Here is a 20,805-nt window from a genome sequence, read left to right as displayed (position 1 = left end):
TCCAAAGGCATCTAAATGCAATAATTTGAAGGTGGATATACACATGGGCAGAATGTGGGTGGAGTTTTGGTGGTGTGCACAGTTTTAGAATTCTATAATTTTTACATGCCTTTAGCAATCTAGGTTGAAACATTTATACCAACTCAATGGCTGGTTTAGGTGGTGTGCCTAAAATACATACACATATTTTCCCTGTTACACTACATGATTTCCTTTATAAAATAGGCTCAAAATAGGTAATTTCTTGGCATCCTTTTATAGAATTCCCTCTTAGATCTTGAGTTAAAATGCACTGTCATGCCAGATTGGTAACACTTAATGCACTTGTGTGCTGACAGCTCATACAAATTCATGCAGTACTTAGCATATTTTAGACAGAGGATGTGGAATAGCTAGACCTAATATTTTGAGAGGGCCCAGAGTTAACTTGGATCAGCCCTTCCACCCCCCCCCCCCCCATATAATACAGTTTTCTAACCTTCCCCCCCCCCCCCCCCCCCACACACACACACACATGCGCACACACACACATCCAAGATCTATCTCTCCCTCTCTCCCCAATCCCCCACCTGCATACTGGCAACTCCCTCTGTTTCTGAACCCCCTCCCTGGTATACCTCAGAGGTGTCCATGGCAGCTGCAGCTATTCATTTTTGCTGCCTGCACTGACCCAGCAGGCTTCCCTCTACTACTTCCTGCACTTGCTGACATCACTTCCTGTTTCCTCACTGGTGGAATGCAGCAGAGGGAAGCCTGCCAGGACAGTGCAGGCAGAAAAATGAATCATTGCAGCCACTGGGGATGCCTCTGAGGTAAAACCAGGAGGGAGTTCAGAGTAGGGGTAGATACCAGGCCACTGGTGAAGGAGAGGGAGAGAAGGGAGTGTGGTGCCACTGCTGGGTGGGCCTGAGCCAAAAATGGGTGGGGCTGTGCCCCTACAGGCCCACCAGTACGCCTCTGGTGAAAGGGCTCCTTAGTCTCAATGTTAAGATCCTAAATCCTTTAAAGATTGACCCATTAGGTGATTCAGGGCCTAAGCAATAAAACATGTACTATGTGGCTCATTTTTGAAAGAGAAAAATGTTTAAAAAGTGTCATAAATCAGCACTTAGATGAATTTCTTCTGAAAACATCCAAATTGGTATTTTTGAAACCTGTTTTGCCAATGTTTATTTATGCAATTCGTCTGTAGTGCACCTAAATCACAAGGGGGCATGTTGGAGGCTTGTCAGGGTCGGGATTAGGATGGGATTAGGGTGTCCCTAACACATGGAAATTTTGTAGTCATAATGGAACAAAACAAAAATGTCTAGGGCAAAAACATCAATGTTTTGATGTAGACCTGTTTTTATTTTATTTATTTATTTATTTGTTACATTTATATCCCACATTTTCCCACCTATTTACAGGCTCAATGTGGCTTACATAGTACCGTAATGGTGATCGCCAATTCCGGTATGAACAAATACAAAGTAATGTTGTTGTAGAATAAAGATCATGTGTAACAGACACATTAGGGAATCGTAGGGAAGAAGAGTTAAGTTATGTCCAGTACGAGCTTTGATTTCGTTGTGTTGCAGGATTCAGGCATTTAAGTTGGATCAGTAGGGTACGCCTTTTTGAACAGGTTCGTTTTTAGTGATTTCCGGAAGTTTAGGTGGTCATACGTTGTTTTCACGGCGTTTGGTAATGCGTTCCATAGTTGTGTGCTTATATAGGAGAAGCTGGATTCATAAGTTGATTTGTATTTGAGTCCTTTGCAGCTTGGGTAGTGGAGAGTTAGGTATGTTCGTGTTGATCTTGTTATGTTTCTGGTTGGTAGGTCAATGAGGTCTGTCATGTATCCCGGGGCTTCGCCGTAGATAATTTTATGAACCTGTTTGATTTTAGAATGAATAAGGCACAAAATGTGCCTTAAATGACCAGATGACCACTGGGGGGAATCAGGGATTACCGCCTTACTCCCCCCGTGGTCACCAACCCCCCCCCCCCCCCCATATGAGATAAAAATAGTACTTAACAGCCTCTATGAAAGCTTCAGATGTTATAGCCAGTTCTATTAGACCAGCAAGCAGGTCCCTGGAGTAGTGTAATGGTTGATGCAGTGCATTGTAGACAGGAGGACTCAGGCCCATATCACACTCTACCTGTCACACTTGTGGTGGAAACTGTGAGCCCTCCAAAACTCACCAGAAATCTGCTGTACCCATATACAGTTGACCCCTTCACCCATATGGGCTATTGTAGTGGTGTACAATTGGGAGAAGTGAATTTTGGGTGGGTTTTGGAGGACTCATCACACACAATAAGGGAGCAATGGTGAGATGTGTACCTGGGAGCATTTACATTGTCCACTGCAGTGCCCCCTAGGGTGCCCCATTGCTCTCCTGGGACCAGTCTACTAAAAAATGGTGGCCCCCCCCCTCCTACATCCCAATGGCTTGATTTTCTATTTTTTTCACTTGTACTTTTTTTTTTTTTTTTTTTTTTCAAAAATGGCCTAAAAAGATAAACACATGAAGCACAAAAGTTTGTTACAAACAGTATTTTCAAAAATAAAAAGATAGATGTTTTGCGGTTTCGAAAATGGTTATATTTTCTATTTGGATTTGGGACGTTTAGCACAACTTGGACATCATATTAAAAATGCCCCTCTTAGCACAAAACATCCAACATCCGACTTAGACATCATATTGAAAATGCCCCTCCACACTTCCTTTTAAGGTAAACATGATAAAAATTTACATATATACCGAAATGTCACTTAGAGCAATTCTATAAATTGGTATCTCAGACTAGGAAACTCAATTGCATGTACTTAGTGCCAATTCTATAATGACATCTTGGCACCAAGATACCATTATAGAATTCTAGTGAAAAATAGGCACTGTCGCACCCATGTGCAGCATGCCCTCTTATCAGCTGTCAAATGACAGGTGTAAGTTGATGTGACTAGGTGCACTAAGTGAAGTGTATAGTTTATAGTGTTCTATAAACTATACACATAACATCTAGCTCTGCATAAAAAGCGGGTGGCAGTGGTTTGTAATAATTGGAGGCATTTGAGACTAGAATGAGGCAATCCAGCATAAGTGATGTTACAGTAATCCAAACTGGTAGTGACGCAGGTATGATAAATAGTGTGTAGACACTCAGAATCCAGATATTGATAAACAGAAAAAAAGTTGACGAAAGCTATTGAAACTTAACCGGAAAACCATTGAGAGAACATCAAATGAGAGTCCAGGGTGACTCCAAAATATAGAAAAGAGTCGACCAGTATGATCAAGGCACCTGAGAAAAAGAGGGACTTGGAAGGCACCGGGGCACAACCAATAATTCAACATGCTGTAGTCCTATCTGCATTCGTAATTAAGTGATTGTCTTTTAGCCAGGTTGCTACCTCATTCAGGCAAACCTGTAAAGGAGAAAGGTCAATTGCCAAAGGATCAATGTAGAAGACGATATCATCCTCATAAAAATATGTTAAAAAACATATTTGGAAAAAAAAATAGGTAATACATGGGGGGTAGGGTGCACAAACAGGCAAATTACCAAAAAATGCTTTAAGAGGTGGAGTGTTATGGGCAGAGAGTGGGCATTCCTGTGTTATCCAGCAAGCGTGTTATGATTAGCGCACACTAACTGGATAACACATTGTACTGCTGTGGATTTACAGCCTGCCTCACTAACACAGACTACTCAATAATTACCGTGGATTCTTTTGGATTCGTATTAGATAAATGAGACCTTTATTAGAGGTGCTAAAATCTACAGTGATTAAGATATATATACAATGGTTAGCTATATAAACAATCATTACATCACTGGTCTCTACATCTAAGCAATGCTAAGAGTTCTTAGACCAGGAAAAGAAGCAATAATACACTATAAACAATCATCACTGGTCAGGAATTTCAGGCCCTTATCTCATCAGCTGGGAGGCCCGTTGCAGCGAAAGCCTGAAGTCTCATTATGACCAGGAACAAGTCCTCTGCGCGATACATCTACCCACAGATGAGCCTCAAAACTCTGCTGCAACAAGCCCCCCTTTTTATAAGGCTTAGAACTCATATTCAGAGCTAAGGAAAATTACAGAATGCTTCTCTGTTTAGGTAAACAAGACATACTATGGGAACGTGGTCACATGTTTTCCAAGTCCAGGTGGCCAAGCTGAACTTCCAAAAACAAGCACCAGCCTCCTTCATATACCAAATTAATTAGAGCTGTGTCTTATCTATTTTACAGGAAAAGTTACTTTCGGTCAAACAAAGAAGATTTCAGAGTTCATTATCGATCAAAGCAGGGTTGAAATGCAATCCTTTAAATCTTCCATTACACACAGAGTTAACGTGGGAGCATCAAGTGCCTCCTAAATTGGAGGCGGTAAGTGCTCCCATGTTAACTATATACAGGTGCTGTGTGCTAAATGATAACATTAGCGTACAGCCTGCATTAATACATTTTAAAAATTCTTCCCATAAGTGCTGCATTAAATCTGGGCTTAACCCCATATTCTATATAGCGCATCTAGAGATCCGTGCCGAAATCCAAGCATACTCTATAACAGCGTGCATAACTGATTTGGCTTAATAAGCTAATCAGCATTGATAACTGCTCTTAACCAGCAATAATGAGCACTAATTGGCAATAATTAGAATTTATGTGCACAACTCGCTAAGCACATTCTGTAATGCAGTGTGCCTAACTTCTAAGGTGCGCAAGCAAAAAGGGATGAGGTTATGGGTGTAGAAATGGGCATTTTGTGGGTGTTCCGAAATTTATGTGTGTAATTATAGAATATGGCTCAGTGCGCCTACAGCTACACACCAGGATTTATGCTACGTTTTCATTGGTGTAAATGGAGGTGCGTAGTTTTAGATGCTGAGATATCAATTATGCATATTCTATATACCGTGCCTAAATCTAGGTGCTGCTTATAAAATACGCTTAGTCTTACTGATTTCTACACCAATTCTTTAGGCGCCATATATAGAATCTCCCCCTTAGCATGTGGGGAAAGTCCTGGATTAAAATTCATTAAGGCCAGATTTCACCACACCTTACATTTGCTTATTTCCGATCTGAAGAAGAAGGGCAACCTTCGAAAGCTGATCAAGAAATGTATTAAGTTATGTCTAATAAAAAAGGTATCATCTTATTTTCTTTTCCATGTTTTATTTTGTTTGATTTCTATTGATAACCATACCTTAGTAAAAGGGCCCCTAAGTTATTCATCAGGCACAATGATGCCTTTTTGCATGTTTCATTCATGCACATGTGTAAATATGTTGGGGTTGATATTCAGCCCACAGTGGCCAATGTTTTTAAAATGCCAGCAGCCACAGGCAAAAATGCACTGGATATTCAACACCAGTATCCGGATACTGGCTGTGCTACCTGGTTTGTACAAATATTGATTACATTTATGGTTTATTTATTTGCTATATTGCTCAAAAACTGGCAAGCGGAACAAGGCAGTGTACAATTTTTTAAAATATAAAAGAAATTACGAAAAAGAAAAGGAACTACAATACAGGGCCGCCAAGAGACAGAGACAGGCCCAGGGCAGAACCGCTGCCTCCACCACCCCCTACTCAGGATACAGTCGCAGTTTCTGCCCCTCCCTCGCTTGCTCACTTGAGCCGCCCCTGCCTTTCCAGGTGCATAGCCAGACTTCAAAGACTGGGGGGGCTAGAGCCCAAAGTGTGGGGGGCCACATTTTGGCCCACCTCTGCCCCACCGCAATTCCACATACCTTGGCTGGCGGGGATCCCCAAGCCCCGCCAGCAGAAGCCTTCTTTCAGCGCTGTTCTCTACTGCATTGCCTGCCCTGCTTCCCCTTACATCACGCATGCTTGATTTCGTAAAACTGAGTATACGTACAACGTGAGGGGAAGCAGGGCAGGCATTGTGGTGCAGAACAGTGCTGGAGGAAGGCTTCTGCTTGTGAGGCTTGAGGATCCCTGCCAGCCAAACCAGGGGCCCCGAATCCAATTTGGAATCCTGTCTCTACTCCTTTCCAGCCTTTAAGAAGAGCCTGGTGCCAGGGTCTGTCTTTCTCCTGCTCCTTTGGGACCCAGGTGACTGTGTTAACACGATGACCCGGATCCCCATCAGAAGAAGAAGAGAGACACACCCTGGTGCCAGGCCCCCCTTGGGGCTGGGCCTGGGGGAATCTTCCCTCCCCCCCCCCCCCCCCCCCCCCCCCTCAGCTGCCCTGATACTATTCAATTGATAGGACAGAAAGAAAAATTTGTATAGTCTAGGAGAAAAGGACAGCAGATACAGTGAAGAGGACAAAGAAGAAACAATTTCACAAGAGCAACATGCAACTAGATGGACTCAAAGAAACCAGATTAAATCACATCACATTGGACACTGAAGGCTTTTTTTTTTGTTACATTTGTACCCCGCATTTTCCCACTCATGGCAGGTTCAATGCGGCTTACATATTATATACAGGTACTTATTTGTACCTGGGGCAATGGGAGAACAGCAATGTTTTTGTAAGTGTTTTGAATTTGGACAAAGATAGTTCACTACGAATTAAAAGAGGGGCATTGTTCCAGATATAAAGAGCCAAGAGAAAGAAGGCACGATGCCTGGTTTGTTCTTCTTCCGCAAACGTAGGGCCAGGCAAAACCAGATAGTGGTCATTTAGAGAGCATACGATCCGAGAGGGAGTGTATGGAATAGTAAGGGCCGAGACATTTATACTCCACATATATCTTTACAGTTCAGTGTACCTTGTACAATAAGAAGCTGGGCAAAGGGTTTTATAAAGATAGAATCATCTGAACGCCAAGTGACTCCTATATAAATACGTTTTTAACATTTTCAAAAATTACCAGAATTTGTCTGATATCTAATTACCCTTGGAAAGTTATTCCAATGATTGGTTGCCTGGTAAACAAATGTTGTAGAAAAGAATTTCTTATAAACAACCTTCTTAGGAGCAGGATAATGAAGTGCCAAAAAACTCCCTATAATCAAACTTACAGTTTCCAGCAGAAAGGTACTGACCTAGCTGCATAGGGAAGGGATCTGGAAGGGGTAATGGGAAGAGGGTATGGAGGCAGGTTAGAAAGGAGGGGAAGAGGACTTGGAAGGTGGCATTGGTATATCTGAGCAGATTAGAACAGGGATAAGAAAATGGGAGGTAGTTGAGGGTGGAAAGGGGGAGGGGTAGCTACATCTAACAAAGAGGGGAAGTCCAAGAGGCGGCAGCGCTGTTAAAGCCCGCTACTGGCACTGAACCTGGAAATTCAATGCTGCACTATATCCAGCGATCAGCATTGAATTTGCAGTTTCATTTTTGGCCGCCGGAATTTAACCGATTAAACCGATATTCAGAGCTAATTGGTTAAGTTCCTAGCAGTTAAAGATAGGGCTGCTATTTATGTGGTCCTATTTAACCGCTAAATCCAGTGCTCAATATTGGCGCTAACTGGCTATATCGTTCCTGGCTGATTAAATAGCGCTGAATATCAGGAGGATAAGTTCCTACAGTTATACTAGCCCTAGAGCCTAATGGAGCAAGAACGAATGTAATTTAAAATGTAACTGGGAGCCCCAACTGTGTCCTGGCCATGGTCTGCCTCTGTGTATGTCTCCTTGCAAATACAAACTATGGGGTCCTTTTACTAAGGTGCGCTAACAGATTTAGCACCCGCTAAATAGTATTATAAATCCATTAACGCACCTTAGTAAAAGGACACCTATGTAAGTTAAGCAAGTTTTAGGTAACAACAGAGCAGTTGATCTGCAAACTCCAACATGGAAACAAACAAAGCAGATCAATTGGAGATACAAGCAAGTCTTTATAGGTGAAACACAAACCAAAACAAAAGCCTGACGTAGGCCATGTTTCGCCCATGCAAAGGCTTCATCAGGGGCTACAAAATAATGCCTTTTCACGGGGGAAACATGGCCTGTGTCGGGCAATACTTTGGTTTGTGTTTCACCAATAAAGATTTGCTTGTATCTCCAAGTGATCTGCTTTGTTTTTTCTAAGTTAAGCAAGCTTTTGCAGAATAATGCTTAGGTGCCCTGGTAGTCATATGTGAATAAGTTCTAGTATTCTAAACATTTACATTTTCCACTGGTGTGTAAATGCCCAGTCTATAGAACTGCCCTTCATATGCATATGCTCCTAAATGCTCTACTGGATAAAAGAAGGAAAACAATTTCCGCATAAGGCTCGGTAAGACCTATAAAATATTTAATGCTTGTTCAGATTTTTTTAAAGACTTAGGGGAAAAAAACTGTACAATAGAATATCCAGTGCCATTTCTCTCACAGATATACAAAAGAAAATAAGATGTTCTGGAATGAATCTGCAATTCAATAATTTAATAGGATAATGACTCTTGGGGCTTTAACAAAGCTATTTGACAGATTTGACTAGAAAAAAAGTCATTAAATGCCACTTTATAAAAGCAAACTGAACTTCTTAAGTTTATGAAGATGATAAGTATGTCAACATTTGTACTACACTACAGTAGCAAGTGAGATTAATTATACATTTTGTGAAGGGAGTATTGAGGTCTAGAGGACAAGTTTCAGAGGGATTTCCATGGGTAGAGGAGCAATTTACCATCATAAATCACCTTTCTGAAACTTGCCTTCCCTGTATGTGAGTAAAAGAGCCTACTTTGATTCCAATTATAGTGGAGAGTTGCCAGGGGAAGGGTACATCAGGGAAAAAAACTATCAGAGCAATTTTTGATGGGATGCCAAATGCATATATTGAAGTAGATAAGTTATCTGTTTATAATTATGTGTATATTCAGCCAGCCTAAGAGTCTGCTTTTACATACTACATACTGCATCTAGGTGTCCTTTTACTAAGCCACAGTAGCACTAGCGTGTGGCTACCGTACTAAAAAGCAGTACAGTGGGATGTGCTGCTCAGCATGCGCTAATCCCATGCTGAGAAATATTTTTTTTATTTTTTCAGTGCAGGAAGCACACCATGGGTGGAGAGTAGGCATGCCCTGCTCTAATCAGGTAGCACAGGCACATTGCTGTGCACTGCTCAATTACCACAGGAGTAGCGCTGAAGCTCTTACTGCCAAGTAAATAGGTGGCGATAAGGGCTCCCGCTATAATGGCCATGAAATTAGTACATGGTCATTAATAGCAGATATAGCAAATGAAGCCATTTTACCACCATGCTAAAAATGGCCGCAGTGCACAGTAAACCCAACCACTTTTTAGCATGGCTTAGTAAAAGGACCCCATAGGTAGGAATTAAATGCCCAGCTCAGAACATAAACAGTTCTCCAAGTATTTTACAAAAGGCTACACTGTCCCCCTAAATCCATAAAAGCCGCTAAAAATTATGACTGCAAATTTGCGCATCTGCTCAATTTGCACACACAATTTAATTGAATAACGAAGTAATTAGCACCAATAAATGGCTTTTAACAAGCAATTATAAGCACTAATTAGATTTAATTAAGATATATTTGCATAAATTTAGGCACGGGATCCTCGCCTAAATTTTACAAATGAGCTCTAAACGGGCGTGCGAAAATTGGAGTGTCATGGGCGGAATGGGGACGTTCCTAACATTTACGTAGACTTTTATAGAATGATGGGGATATATGTCTAATGTAGGCACATACATAATGCACCACATTTCAGTTGGTGCAAATGACTGCGCCTAAAGTTAGGTGTGATTCCCGGGCATAAGTGCTATTCTATAAACCGTGCCTAACTGAAAGCGTGCCATATATAGAATTCACCCCTGAGCGTTGAAACGTCTGGAAAATATGGGAAATAAGATGCGAGTGCCTGCACATCCAGCAGGGACAGCCATCTTAGTAACAAACATGTCCAAATAAAGCGGAGCATCACTTGGGGGTCTGAATGTGTTATAGGCTGGAATTTACAAAATTCTTGCACTTAAACGGAAAAGTAGGGAAGGGCAGGCCAAAAAGTTTTGTTTAGTTTTGTTTCTCATGTTGTTTGCAGCATTGTTCATTTTGGTTTGGTTTGTTTAGTCTTCCTTTTTGTTTTGGGGGCGATGTTGGTAAGAGTATGTCTGTTGTTAGGAATACACATTACTTGGAAAGAGGGCACATTCCTTGCATGTGCAACGATAAGTGTTGCCATACTGGGACAGACCGAAGTTCTATCAAACCTAGTATCCTGTTTCCAACAGTGGCCAATCCAGGTCACAAGTACCTGGTAAGATCCCAAGAGTAAAACAGATTTTATGCTGCTTAAAATAGAAATAAGCAATGGATTTTCCCAAGTCCATCTTAATAATGGCTTACAGACTTTTCTTTTAGGAAAGTATCCAAACCATTTTAAAACCCTGCTAAGCTAACTGCTTTTACCACATTCTCTGGCAACAAATTTCAGAATTTAATTATAACTTGTTAGTTAGATGCATAAATGCTAGTATTCTATAACCCACACATGTAAGTACCAGGCCTGAATGCCCCTCCCAGTGCAGGATAAGTGGAAAGCATGCACATGTAACCAAGGTACAGCAAACATACAAATAAATGCAAAACCCTACCTCACACTGTCCCCAGGAATACCTGTGCTCAGTTCAGCTACAAACCACACATGCACATCAGTCATGCAATTCTGTAAAAATGTATTTATGCAAGGAAAGTGCTGCTTTAACTGCAGCAATGTGTTATCCTTATGATATGAATTCAGAGTTATGTACTGGACTGTGCCTTTTCTGCACTGAGAGTCTTATAATAAGTCATGTACAAGCTGACTGCAGAAGTTAGGCCACAAAATTACATGCATAACATTTGGAGAATTCAAATGAGCCTCATGTCTCTATCTTGGCCATACAAGCCTACATACACATCTTTTTTTTTGTAATAAGTACATAAGTAGTGCCATACTGGAACAGACCAAAGGTCCATCAAGCCCAGCATCCTGTTTCCAACAGTGGCCAATCTAGCTCTCAAATACCTGGCAAGATCCCAAAAAAGTACAAAACATTTTAAGCTGCTTATCCAAGAAATAAGCAGTCAATTTCCCCCAAGTCCATTTTAATAATGGTCTATGGGCTTTTCCTTTAGGAAGCCAGCCAAACCTTTTTTAGACCCTGCTAAGCTAACCGCCTTTACCACATTCTCTGGCAATGAATTCCAGAGTTTAATTACACGTTGAGTGAAGAAAAATTTTCTCCGATCCATTTTAAATTTATTACTTTGCAGCTTCATTGCATGCCCCTAGTCCTAGTATTTTTGGAAGGAGTAGGTAGATGTGAAGCATCTGTTTACTCTTTCCAATCTTATGTGTGTAGCGAAATAATGAGTGTATTTTTGGATGTCTGCGAATCTATATTGAATGCATAGGGCCAAATTGAACTCATAAGAGGGAACTTTGCATACAGAGCCTATTCTATAAAATAATTTAGGCATCTACTTTCCTTTATGGAATACTAGGCTAGCCGGATATTAACACACATCAGATATTGATTCATTCCCTGTTTATGTCTTAGTTTGATTATACTTATGGTATATTGGCTGGTATTTCTGCTGATAATCTTAAAAAGCTTCAGACACTTCAGCATGTTGCCCTACAAGTACTGGGTAAAGCTGCTCAGTTCGACCATACTACCTCTTTTGTACGTGTATTATCATTGATTGCCTGTGTTTTATCATATTCATTTTAAATTATTGGTTTTAACACATCGAGTTTTTTGTGGAAAGCCTTACCACCATTGTTGGCTCTAGTCTGAATATGTCCTGGCTAAATCTTTGCGATCTGGGGATGTTTATTTATTTATTTTAAAAATGTATATACCACTTAATTGACTAAGAGGGGCATACTCGAACGGCGCTGGCCAAATAGATGGCTGGCCATCTATTTGGCCGGCGCTGCAAAGAGCAGTCCCGAACCGTATTATTGAAAAAGATGGCCGGCCATCTTTCATTTCGATAATACGGTTCGGGCCGGCCAAATGTCAAAGATGGCCGGGTTTGAGATGGCCAGCATCAGTTTTCGCCGATAATGGAAACGAATGCCGGCAATCTCAAACCCGGCCAAATCCAAGGCATTTGGTCGTGGGAGGAGCCAGCATTTGTAGTGCACTGGTCCCCCTGACATGCCAGGACACCAACTGGGCACCCTAGGGGGCACTGCAGTGGACTTCAAAAATAGCTCCCAGGTGCATACCTCCCTTACCTTGCGTGCTGAGCCCCTCAAATCCCCCCCAAAACCTACTCTCCACAACTGTACACCACTACCATAGCCCTTAGGGATGAAGGGGGGCACATACATGTGGGTAAAGTGGGTTTTGGGGGGTTTTGAAGAGCTTAACATTTTCCACCACAAGTGTAACAGGTAGGGGGGGATGGGCCTGGGTCCACCTGCCTGAAGTGCACTGCACCCACTAAATACTGCTCCAGGGACCTGCATACTGCTGTCAGGGAGCTGGGTATGACATTTGAGGCTGGCATAGAGGCTGGCAAAAAAAAAATTTTTTTTTGGGTGGGAGGGAGTTGGTGACCACTGGGGGAGTAAGGGGAGTTCATCCCCGATTCCCTCCAGTAGTCATTTGGGGCATCTTTTGAAGCTTGGTCCTAAAAAACAGGACCAAGTGAAGCCGGCGAAATGCTCGTCAAGGCCGGCTTTCTTTTTTCCATTATCAGGCGAAGCCAGCCATCTCAAACCACCCCCCTGTCCCACCTTGCTACCCTACCGACACACCCCCTTGAAGTTTGGCCGGCTTCCCGACGGAAAGCAGTTGGCGCCGGCCAAAATCAGCTTTCGATTATACCGATTTGGCTGGATTCAGGAGATCGCCGCCATCTACCGATTTGTGTCGGAAGACGGCCAACGATCTCCTTCAAAATGAACTGGTAAGTGGTTTACAAAAGAAGACATACATAATCATATTACATACAACCTAACATATAAACAGATCCATTTTTTATACAAAATCACAGTCAATTCATGTTGTATAAGAGGGTATAACATTCCAAAATCTCAGTAAAATGCAGCCACATACAACTGTGTTTGAGAAGTTTCTTAAATTTCATCACATTACTACAAATCAACAAGTGTCCTATAAGAGCGTTCCACAGTTGCATACTGGCAACAGTAAAGGAAGAAGTTCTAGTGTCTGCACCACTGGATCTAAGGACAGCTGCATCGTATTTTCTGATCTTAAATGCCTTTTTGAATGGTAAACTTTGAGGACATGTTTTAAAGTACAAAGGGGTAACAGTATAAATAGTTTGATGAACAAAGACCAACACTTTATATTGAACTAGTAAAAAAGGCCCGTTTCTCAAAAAAATGAAACGGACGCTAGCAAGGCTATCTTGTAATGGTGATTATGTTTTTAAGGCTCTCGTCAAAGCGATTTCTCCTCTCTCCCCTGCCCTCCCCTCCATGTACAGCGATTCTTCCCTCCCCTCCCATCCCCTCCGTATCCTGCGAATCTAACCTCCCCTCCAAGTGCAGCGAATCTCCTGTGCCCTGCCATCCCCTCCGTATCCCAGGATTCTGGCCTGCCCTCCATGTCCAGCGATTCTCCTCTGCCCTGCCCTCCCCTCCATTTCCTACGATTCTGGCCTCCCCTCCATATCCAGCGATTGTGCTCTACCCTGCCCACCCATCCATGTCCCGCGATTTTCTCCTCTCTTCCCATCCCATCCCATCCAAGTCCATTGATTCTCCTCTGCCCTGGCCTCCCCTCCATGTCCATCGATTCTCCTCTGCCCTGCCTTCCTTTCCGTGTCCTGCGATTCTCCCCTCGCCTCCCATCCCCTCCATGTCCAACGATTCTCCTCTGCCCTGCCCTCCCATCCGTGTCCCGCGATTCTCTCCTCCTATCCCATCCATGTCGATTCTCCTCTGCCTTGCCCTCCCCTCCCCTCGATGTCCCTCCCTCCATGTCCAGCGTTCCATTGCCTTCTTGCTTGCGTTCGTAACATCGTGAGGTCAGTTCACCTCCAGGGTTCCCTTACCTCTCACTGTTCCGCCCTCTGACGTCATTTTGTCTTTACGCGAGGGTGGGACAGTGAGAGGAAATGGATCGCTGGAGGCTTGCTGACATCACAATGTTACGTTACGAACCCAGACAGCCAGCCAACCATGGAACGTTGACGGTACAAATTATTATATTAGATATGCTGAACAATTGGTAGCCAATGCAAATTCCTATGAACCGATAATAAATGTGAAACTTTTAATACACCAACAATAAGTCGTGCAGTGGCATTCTGTACCACTTGCAATGCACTGATTCATGGAGATGATAAACCAAGGTGCAGTCCCTTCGGTGAAAGAGTCTCATTTGATGTCTACAAAGAAAGCTGCTTTTTAAAATTTGGTGCCTTCATTATGGAATTCTCTTCCGCAAGTATTGCAGGAAGTCCAGTCTCTGTCCCAGTTTAAACGGCTGTTGAAGGCACATTTTTTTCCCACTGGCTTTTACTGTGGATCTCCCAGGGGATTAGTGGGGATGGAGCTTAGGGGTTTGCTTGGATTACTTTTACTCTTTGCCTGTTTGGATCTTTTCTGTCTTATCATTAGCGCTCTTTTCCATTTGTTTTATTGCATTATAAACCACTGTGAGCTTAATTTCTTTTAAGCCTAGCCATATAGTAAATTTAAATAAACTATATAAACACCTAACATTTAGGTGTAATTCCTTATGCCAGCCATAGAGCTGGTGTAATTTTCATGCTAAATGCTGCAGTTGCACGTTGAACTTACAGAATGCTATAATTATGCATGGTCCCAGGCATGTTCTGCTCGTGTGTACACCTCCATGCAAATATGCACTATGCAAGCTGTGTGTTGTTACACAATAGTGCTTAGATGGCATATTCATATAGTTGCATGTGAGCATGTACATGTGTACATGTTAATACTGTACACATTTAAATGAGTTATATGCGTGTAAATGTGTCCAAAATTCTGCTGCGCGACTCATTTTCCGCCAGAGTCGCTATGCTCACATTAGCCCTCTCCTCAAGTCACTTCACTGGCTCCCTATCCGTTTCCGCATTCAATTCAAACATCTCTTACTGACCTTATAGTATAAGTGCATTCACTCTACCGCTCCCCAGTACCTCTTCACTCTTGTCTCTCCCTACGCGCCCCCCCTCGGGTACTCCGTTCTGTGGATCAATCTCTCTTGTCTGTCCCCTTCTCCTCTACTGCTAATTCCAGACTCCGTTCCTTTTATCTCGCTGCACCTCATGCCTGGAATAGACTTCCCGAGCCTGTACGTCTAGCCTCATCTTTGGTCGTTTTCAAATCCAGGCTAAAAGCCCACCTCTTTAATGCTGCTTTTGACTCCTAACCACTACTCACTTGCCCTGTACCCTTTTATCCCCACCTCTTTAATTCCCTTACCTCTTAGTTGTTCTGTCTGTTTGCCCGTCCTATTTAGATTGTGAGCTCTTTGAGCAGGGACTGTCTTTTCATGTATGGTGTACAGTGCTGCGTATGCCTTGTAGCGCTATAGAAGTGATAAGTAGTAGTAGCAGTTTATGTTTCAACGGTTTTTATTGATGATAAATCAAAAAGTACAAATCCACCTCAGCACAGTGAATTCTTGACAATATTGCCTCACTTACAGTGGTAATACAACAGGTATACTTGCACTGCTTACAGTCATCAAACTTTTTACATTCCCCCGCCCCCAACTATGCTTTATTCCAACAGTGTTTATGAAAAACAGTATTACTTGAACCTCTAAACAAAACAGTTTGAGAGACATATATATCTTTAACCATCTTCCAAATCCCCCCCTTATCTCTCCGTGGTATCATTTTTATTGATAACATTTTAGAATTAACATCACACTCCACCTTCTAAACCCCCAAGAGAGCATTCTTGAATATGCTATTAAAGGAACAATATATTACTTACAGTCTGCAAAAACTCTATCCATTAAATCCCTCCCCTCACGCCCTCCGTTTTTAGTCCCAACCTTTAACATTTACTCAATATATGTCCCCCCTACAAAACAGATTGAACTCTATAACAATTAACACTAAACTTCATTTTTATACATATAGCTGAAAATCTATGTCCTCCTCCCTTTCCCTTTAAACCATATGAAGCCTAAACCCTATTATTCCTGTGACGACCTTCCCTCGCCGCATTCTTATAGGCTACTCCCAAATTACTGGTCTGCCCTCTCGCCAGGGCGTCTCCATCAATACTCTGTATCTCAGAAGAGCTTGTCCAAAGCTTATATCGCCTTTAAGATTACCCCTAATCACATTGCCCATTCATCCCCTCCCTCACCACCCCTTCTCGAAAAAAAAAAAAAAAAGGTTAAAAACGGCGACAATGTCTGTATATATGGCTCCCAAATTTCCATAAATGCTTTTCGTTTCTTCGGGGAGGAACCCACCACCCTACGCTCCTGCAACAGTAATTCATGCAATCGGTTCCTCCAGTGCCAATAATCCGGCGCCTCCTTCTGCATCCACATGAGCATAATCAATTTCTTCCCTATAATGCCTGCTTTACGGAGAAATTGTCTACCCCCCCTCGTTTGCTGAGTGAAAACTTCAAATCTATCTAGCAAAAACCCCATTGGAGAAGAGACCACTCTGCCCTGTACCACCGATTCTGTAAATTTTATAATTTGCCCCCAAAAAAGTTTAATCTTTGGACATTCCCATAGAGAGTGAAACCAAGTACTCTCTCCCCTACCACATTTCGAACATAATGGATCTGTGACCCCTCCAAATCTAAATAATTGGAGTTTGGTCATATATGCTCTATGCAGTATACGGTATTGACACTCTCGCATAGCAGCATTACAAGACAAAGTAGGTATACGAGCTGTCAGTTGTGGAAAGTTCAGGATTAGGTTAGGTCGCCGCAGATCAGTAGCCCAACGTTGTGTTATTACCCCTGTATCCTTCCCATCACCAGGGGCTCTCAGCACCTTCTGTAGCCCAGAAACCGACAGGCGCTCCCCAGGTACAGACCTAAAGAACTCTCGAACCTTACGCCCATGTCCGCCCGCCAACTTCCCTGCCTCTAACGCCCGAACATAGTGTGCTAATTGGTAATGGGCAAATATAAAACTATGCTCTATTCCCACCCCAAGTGCTCCCAGTTCTAACATCTGTCCTCTAAGGCTTATTACATGCTCCAACCTGGTAATTCCCACCTCTGCCCATTTATGAAATACTCTATTCTCCATACCCGGTTTAAAATCCGGGTTTCCCTGTATGGGTAGCAGGTCCGAGACATCTGCTGCTAGGCCCCATCCATGCGTTAGTTCTCGCCAAGTCTCCCTTAAGGGGTCCAAGAGTATACTATATCCCACCAATGTATGCAGCATTTTCTTTGGGCAATGCAGTAGGAAATATAAGTGGTACGGCTTAAAATAATCCTGCTCAAGAGTTCGGGGCGTGTAATCTTGTCTATCTAGTAGCCAATCTCCCAGGTGCCGCAGCAAACAAGCTTGATTGTAACGGCGTATGTCCGGAAGCCCCATGCCTCCTTCCCTCCAGGGGCCCATTAGGAACTGCAATGAAAGTTTTGGCTTTGAATCCCTCCAAATAAATTTCCGGATATTCCTATTAATCATGATTATATCCTTACCCTTTAGTCGCAATGGAAGAACCTGTAATAGATAAAGCCAGCGTGGAAACTCCGCCATGCGATATAAATGGATCCTCCCATGTAACGTAAGCGGCAAGACCTTCCATTTTTCGAAACGCCCCCTCTGAGACTCCATTCTGTTCACTACATTAAGTTGATATAAGGCCGATGTGTTCATGGGGATTCGCACTCCTAAATATTGGAGGGACTCTGTAGCCCATTTCAGAGGAAAACCATTTCCCCATAGGTCCCTCACCCTTGGATTACCAGTTAATGCCCAAGATTTTAGATAATTTATTTTAAATCCAGCAAAATCTCCATACTCCTGCAGGAGCTGTAATAATGCCTCCAAGGACTGCTTGGGCTGAGTGAGATGGACCAAGACATCGTCCGCAAAAGCAGAGACTTTAAACGAAGAAGGACCCCAAGTAACTCCTGCTATCTCTGGGTGCATGTCGATTTCTCTGATCAATGGATCTAACGCTAAGACAAACAACAAGGGTGACAAAGGGCACCCCTGACGTGTGCCCCTTCTAATTGTAAATGGGGTTGACCGCTCCCCATTGATCCACATGAAAGCTTGTGGATTTTTGTATAGGGCTGCCACAGCATTCTCAAACAACCCCTCTATACCCATCCGTCTCATCACTGCGAACATAAATCCCCAAACCACTCGATCAAAGGCCTTCTCTGCGTCGAAGCTGACCAACAGAGAAGGCCTGCTCTGTCTTTCTACTGTCTCCAATGAAGCCAGCAAAGCCCTTATATTTTTAGTTGCTGTTCTACCTTTTACAAATCCCGCCTGCGGGGCTGCTATCAAGTGAGGAAGTACCCGCGCCAGGCGATTCGCCAAAATCTTTGCATATAATTTTATGTCACAGTTTAACAACGATATGGGTCTATAAGAACCCACATCAGACTCCTCTTTGCCCGGTTTTAACAATACTATTATTTTAGCCATATTAAGCGTGGCAGATATTTCTCCCGAAGAAGCCATGGTATTGAACAAATTAAGCAACGGGGAGGTAGCCTGTTCCTGTAACAGTTTATAGAAAGCTATGCTGAACCCATCTGGCCCCGGGGCCTTATGGATATTACTTTGCTGCAGGGCCAACATCAGTTCGCCCTCCTCAATTGGACTATTCAGCGCCTCCCTCTGTGCCTCCGTAATTGTGGGCAAAGTTTGATTGTCCAAGAACAGATCACTATCCTCCACTATATCTGTTGGCTCTTTGTATAGGTCTTTATAGTAATTCCTAAAGCATTCCATTATGTCTTTTGTCTCTCGAAGTAACCGTCCCCCGCGGTCCCGGACTTGCAGGACTTTCGTTGGGCCCCTTGTCCCTTGAATCAAACGTCCCATAAAAGCTCCCGCCTGATTCCCGAACCTAAAAAGTTGGTGCTGGTAATACAGCTGGGACTTCTGCGCTCTTTGGTGTAGCAATTCATTCAACTCCCTTTGCAGTGTTAATAATACTTTCTTATTGTCCTCCGTAATGTCCTTCCCGAACCGAATTCGCTGCCTACGAACTTCTTTCTCCAAGCGTAGGATTTCCTTATCCCTCATCTTTCTAGCCCTCGCTCTATATGCTATTACCTCCCCCCTCATGACTACTTTTGCTGTTTCCCAATATAAACTCGCTTGATGTTGATGCTCACTGTTGTGGGTTGCAAAGTCCCCCCATTTCTCCCCCAAGTATTTCTTAAAGTATGAATCATAATATAGTTCAATTGGGAACCGCCAGCTACTCCGTCCTCCCCCCTTTCCCCGTAATCTTAAATGTACCCAAACAAATGAGTGGTCTGAAATTTCACAAACTTCGATCTCTGCTTTTGGTATATCTGGAAAGAGGTCTCTCGAAATTAGAAAGTAATCTATGCGGGATTGTGATAGGTGTGCTCGTGAGACATGTGTGTAGTCTCGCTGTGTCGGGTGTAACACCCTCCATACATCAATCAAGTTTAAGGTGGAGCTGAGAAAAGGCAAACCCCCCTGGGAATGTCCAGGCATCGATCTAGTGGCACTGCTTCTATCCAACCTAGGGTCAAACACTGCATTGAAGTCTCCTCCCAAAATTATATTGCCCCCCTGATAGGGGCCCAATAGATCCAACAGCCCTTTGTAAAATTTTTTGTCATATACGTTAGGAGCGTACACATTACAAAAAATATAAGAGGCATTACCCCTCTCCACCTCCACTAGTACAAATCTACCTTCTGTACTTCTCTTCACTGTCTTAATTCTCATATTTAAACCTTTGCGAAACAACAATAGGACCCCTCCTTTTTTCCCCACTGCAGGCGATCCCTCTACCATCTCCACCCAACCTTTCTTAAATTTTTGATGCTCCTGGGATGTTAAGTGTGTTTCTTAGGGGGAACGCGATATCCGCCCTATGTCGCTGCAGAGCCTGCAACACCTTGGTGCGCTTAATGGGTGATGAGATCCCCCCCACATTCCAAGATATTAACTTTAACTCACCCTATCCAGACTTACTGATGTTCATTCTAAGGTCTAAACACCCTAAAGTTTGAGGGTCCACCCCCAGCCCCTGGGTGTACCCCCCCCCCCCTTACCTTTAGCCATTCCCCTTGTGCAGTCATAAAAAATACCAGCGCCTCCAGCACACATTCCAGAAGTATTAAAAAAAAAAACCCACCCCTCCCATCTCCCTCCCTCCTCCCTCCCTCCCTTCCCCCCCTCCTATACGCCCCCCTTCTCCACATTCAGCTCTCGTTAGAGAACTGATCACGTTTTCGCTCCGCCCCCGCCTACCCCGCGCCCTTACATTTCCAATTCTGTGTACCCCAATTACAAGAAACTCTCCCCCACTAGGATTAATGATTAAACGATGTAGCCTCCGCTCTTGTGCAAGTTCCCCCTATTCACCCCTCATCTTAACACTGGAGCCCCCCTCCCTTTTACAGCATTCCCTTCCCCTAACGAATCAGCATCTGGAAGTCCTTGTGAAAGTCTTTAATATCAAATGTCTCTCAGCCCTTGAAATCTCATTATCTCACCCTTTTTGCATCTAATGATTGATGCCTGATCCTGTTCAGGTGTTCTGTGTGCTCTCCGCTGCTGCTTGCACCTGCTTCAATTCTGTGCCCACTCGCATGCTGTTGACAAATTGCCGCGCCTCCTCATGTGCGTTGAAATGGTATTGTTTTCCCTCATGCTGGATACGCAATTTGGCGGGAAACATTAGCGCAAACCGGGCTTTCCTCTCGTAC

At 43.2% G+C, this 20,805-nt stretch overlaps 1 protein-coding gene across 1 annotated transcript in view; it reads right to left on the bottom strand.

Moving 5' to 3' along the window:
* GRM1 (glutamate metabotropic receptor 1) overlaps positions 1-20,805 on the bottom strand; it is a 676,880-nt gene that overhangs the window by 410,126 nt on the left and 245,949 nt on the right. The window lies entirely within an intron of this gene.

This window comes from Microcaecilia unicolor, chromosome 3 (assembly GCF_901765095.1).
Source record: "Microcaecilia unicolor chromosome 3, aMicUni1.1, whole genome shotgun sequence".
Lineage (NCBI taxonomy): Eukaryota > Metazoa > Chordata > Amphibia > Gymnophiona > Siphonopidae > Microcaecilia > Microcaecilia unicolor.
The sequence above is the reverse complement of the archived record's forward strand: the minus strand, read 5'-3'. Positions and strand labels throughout refer to the sequence as shown.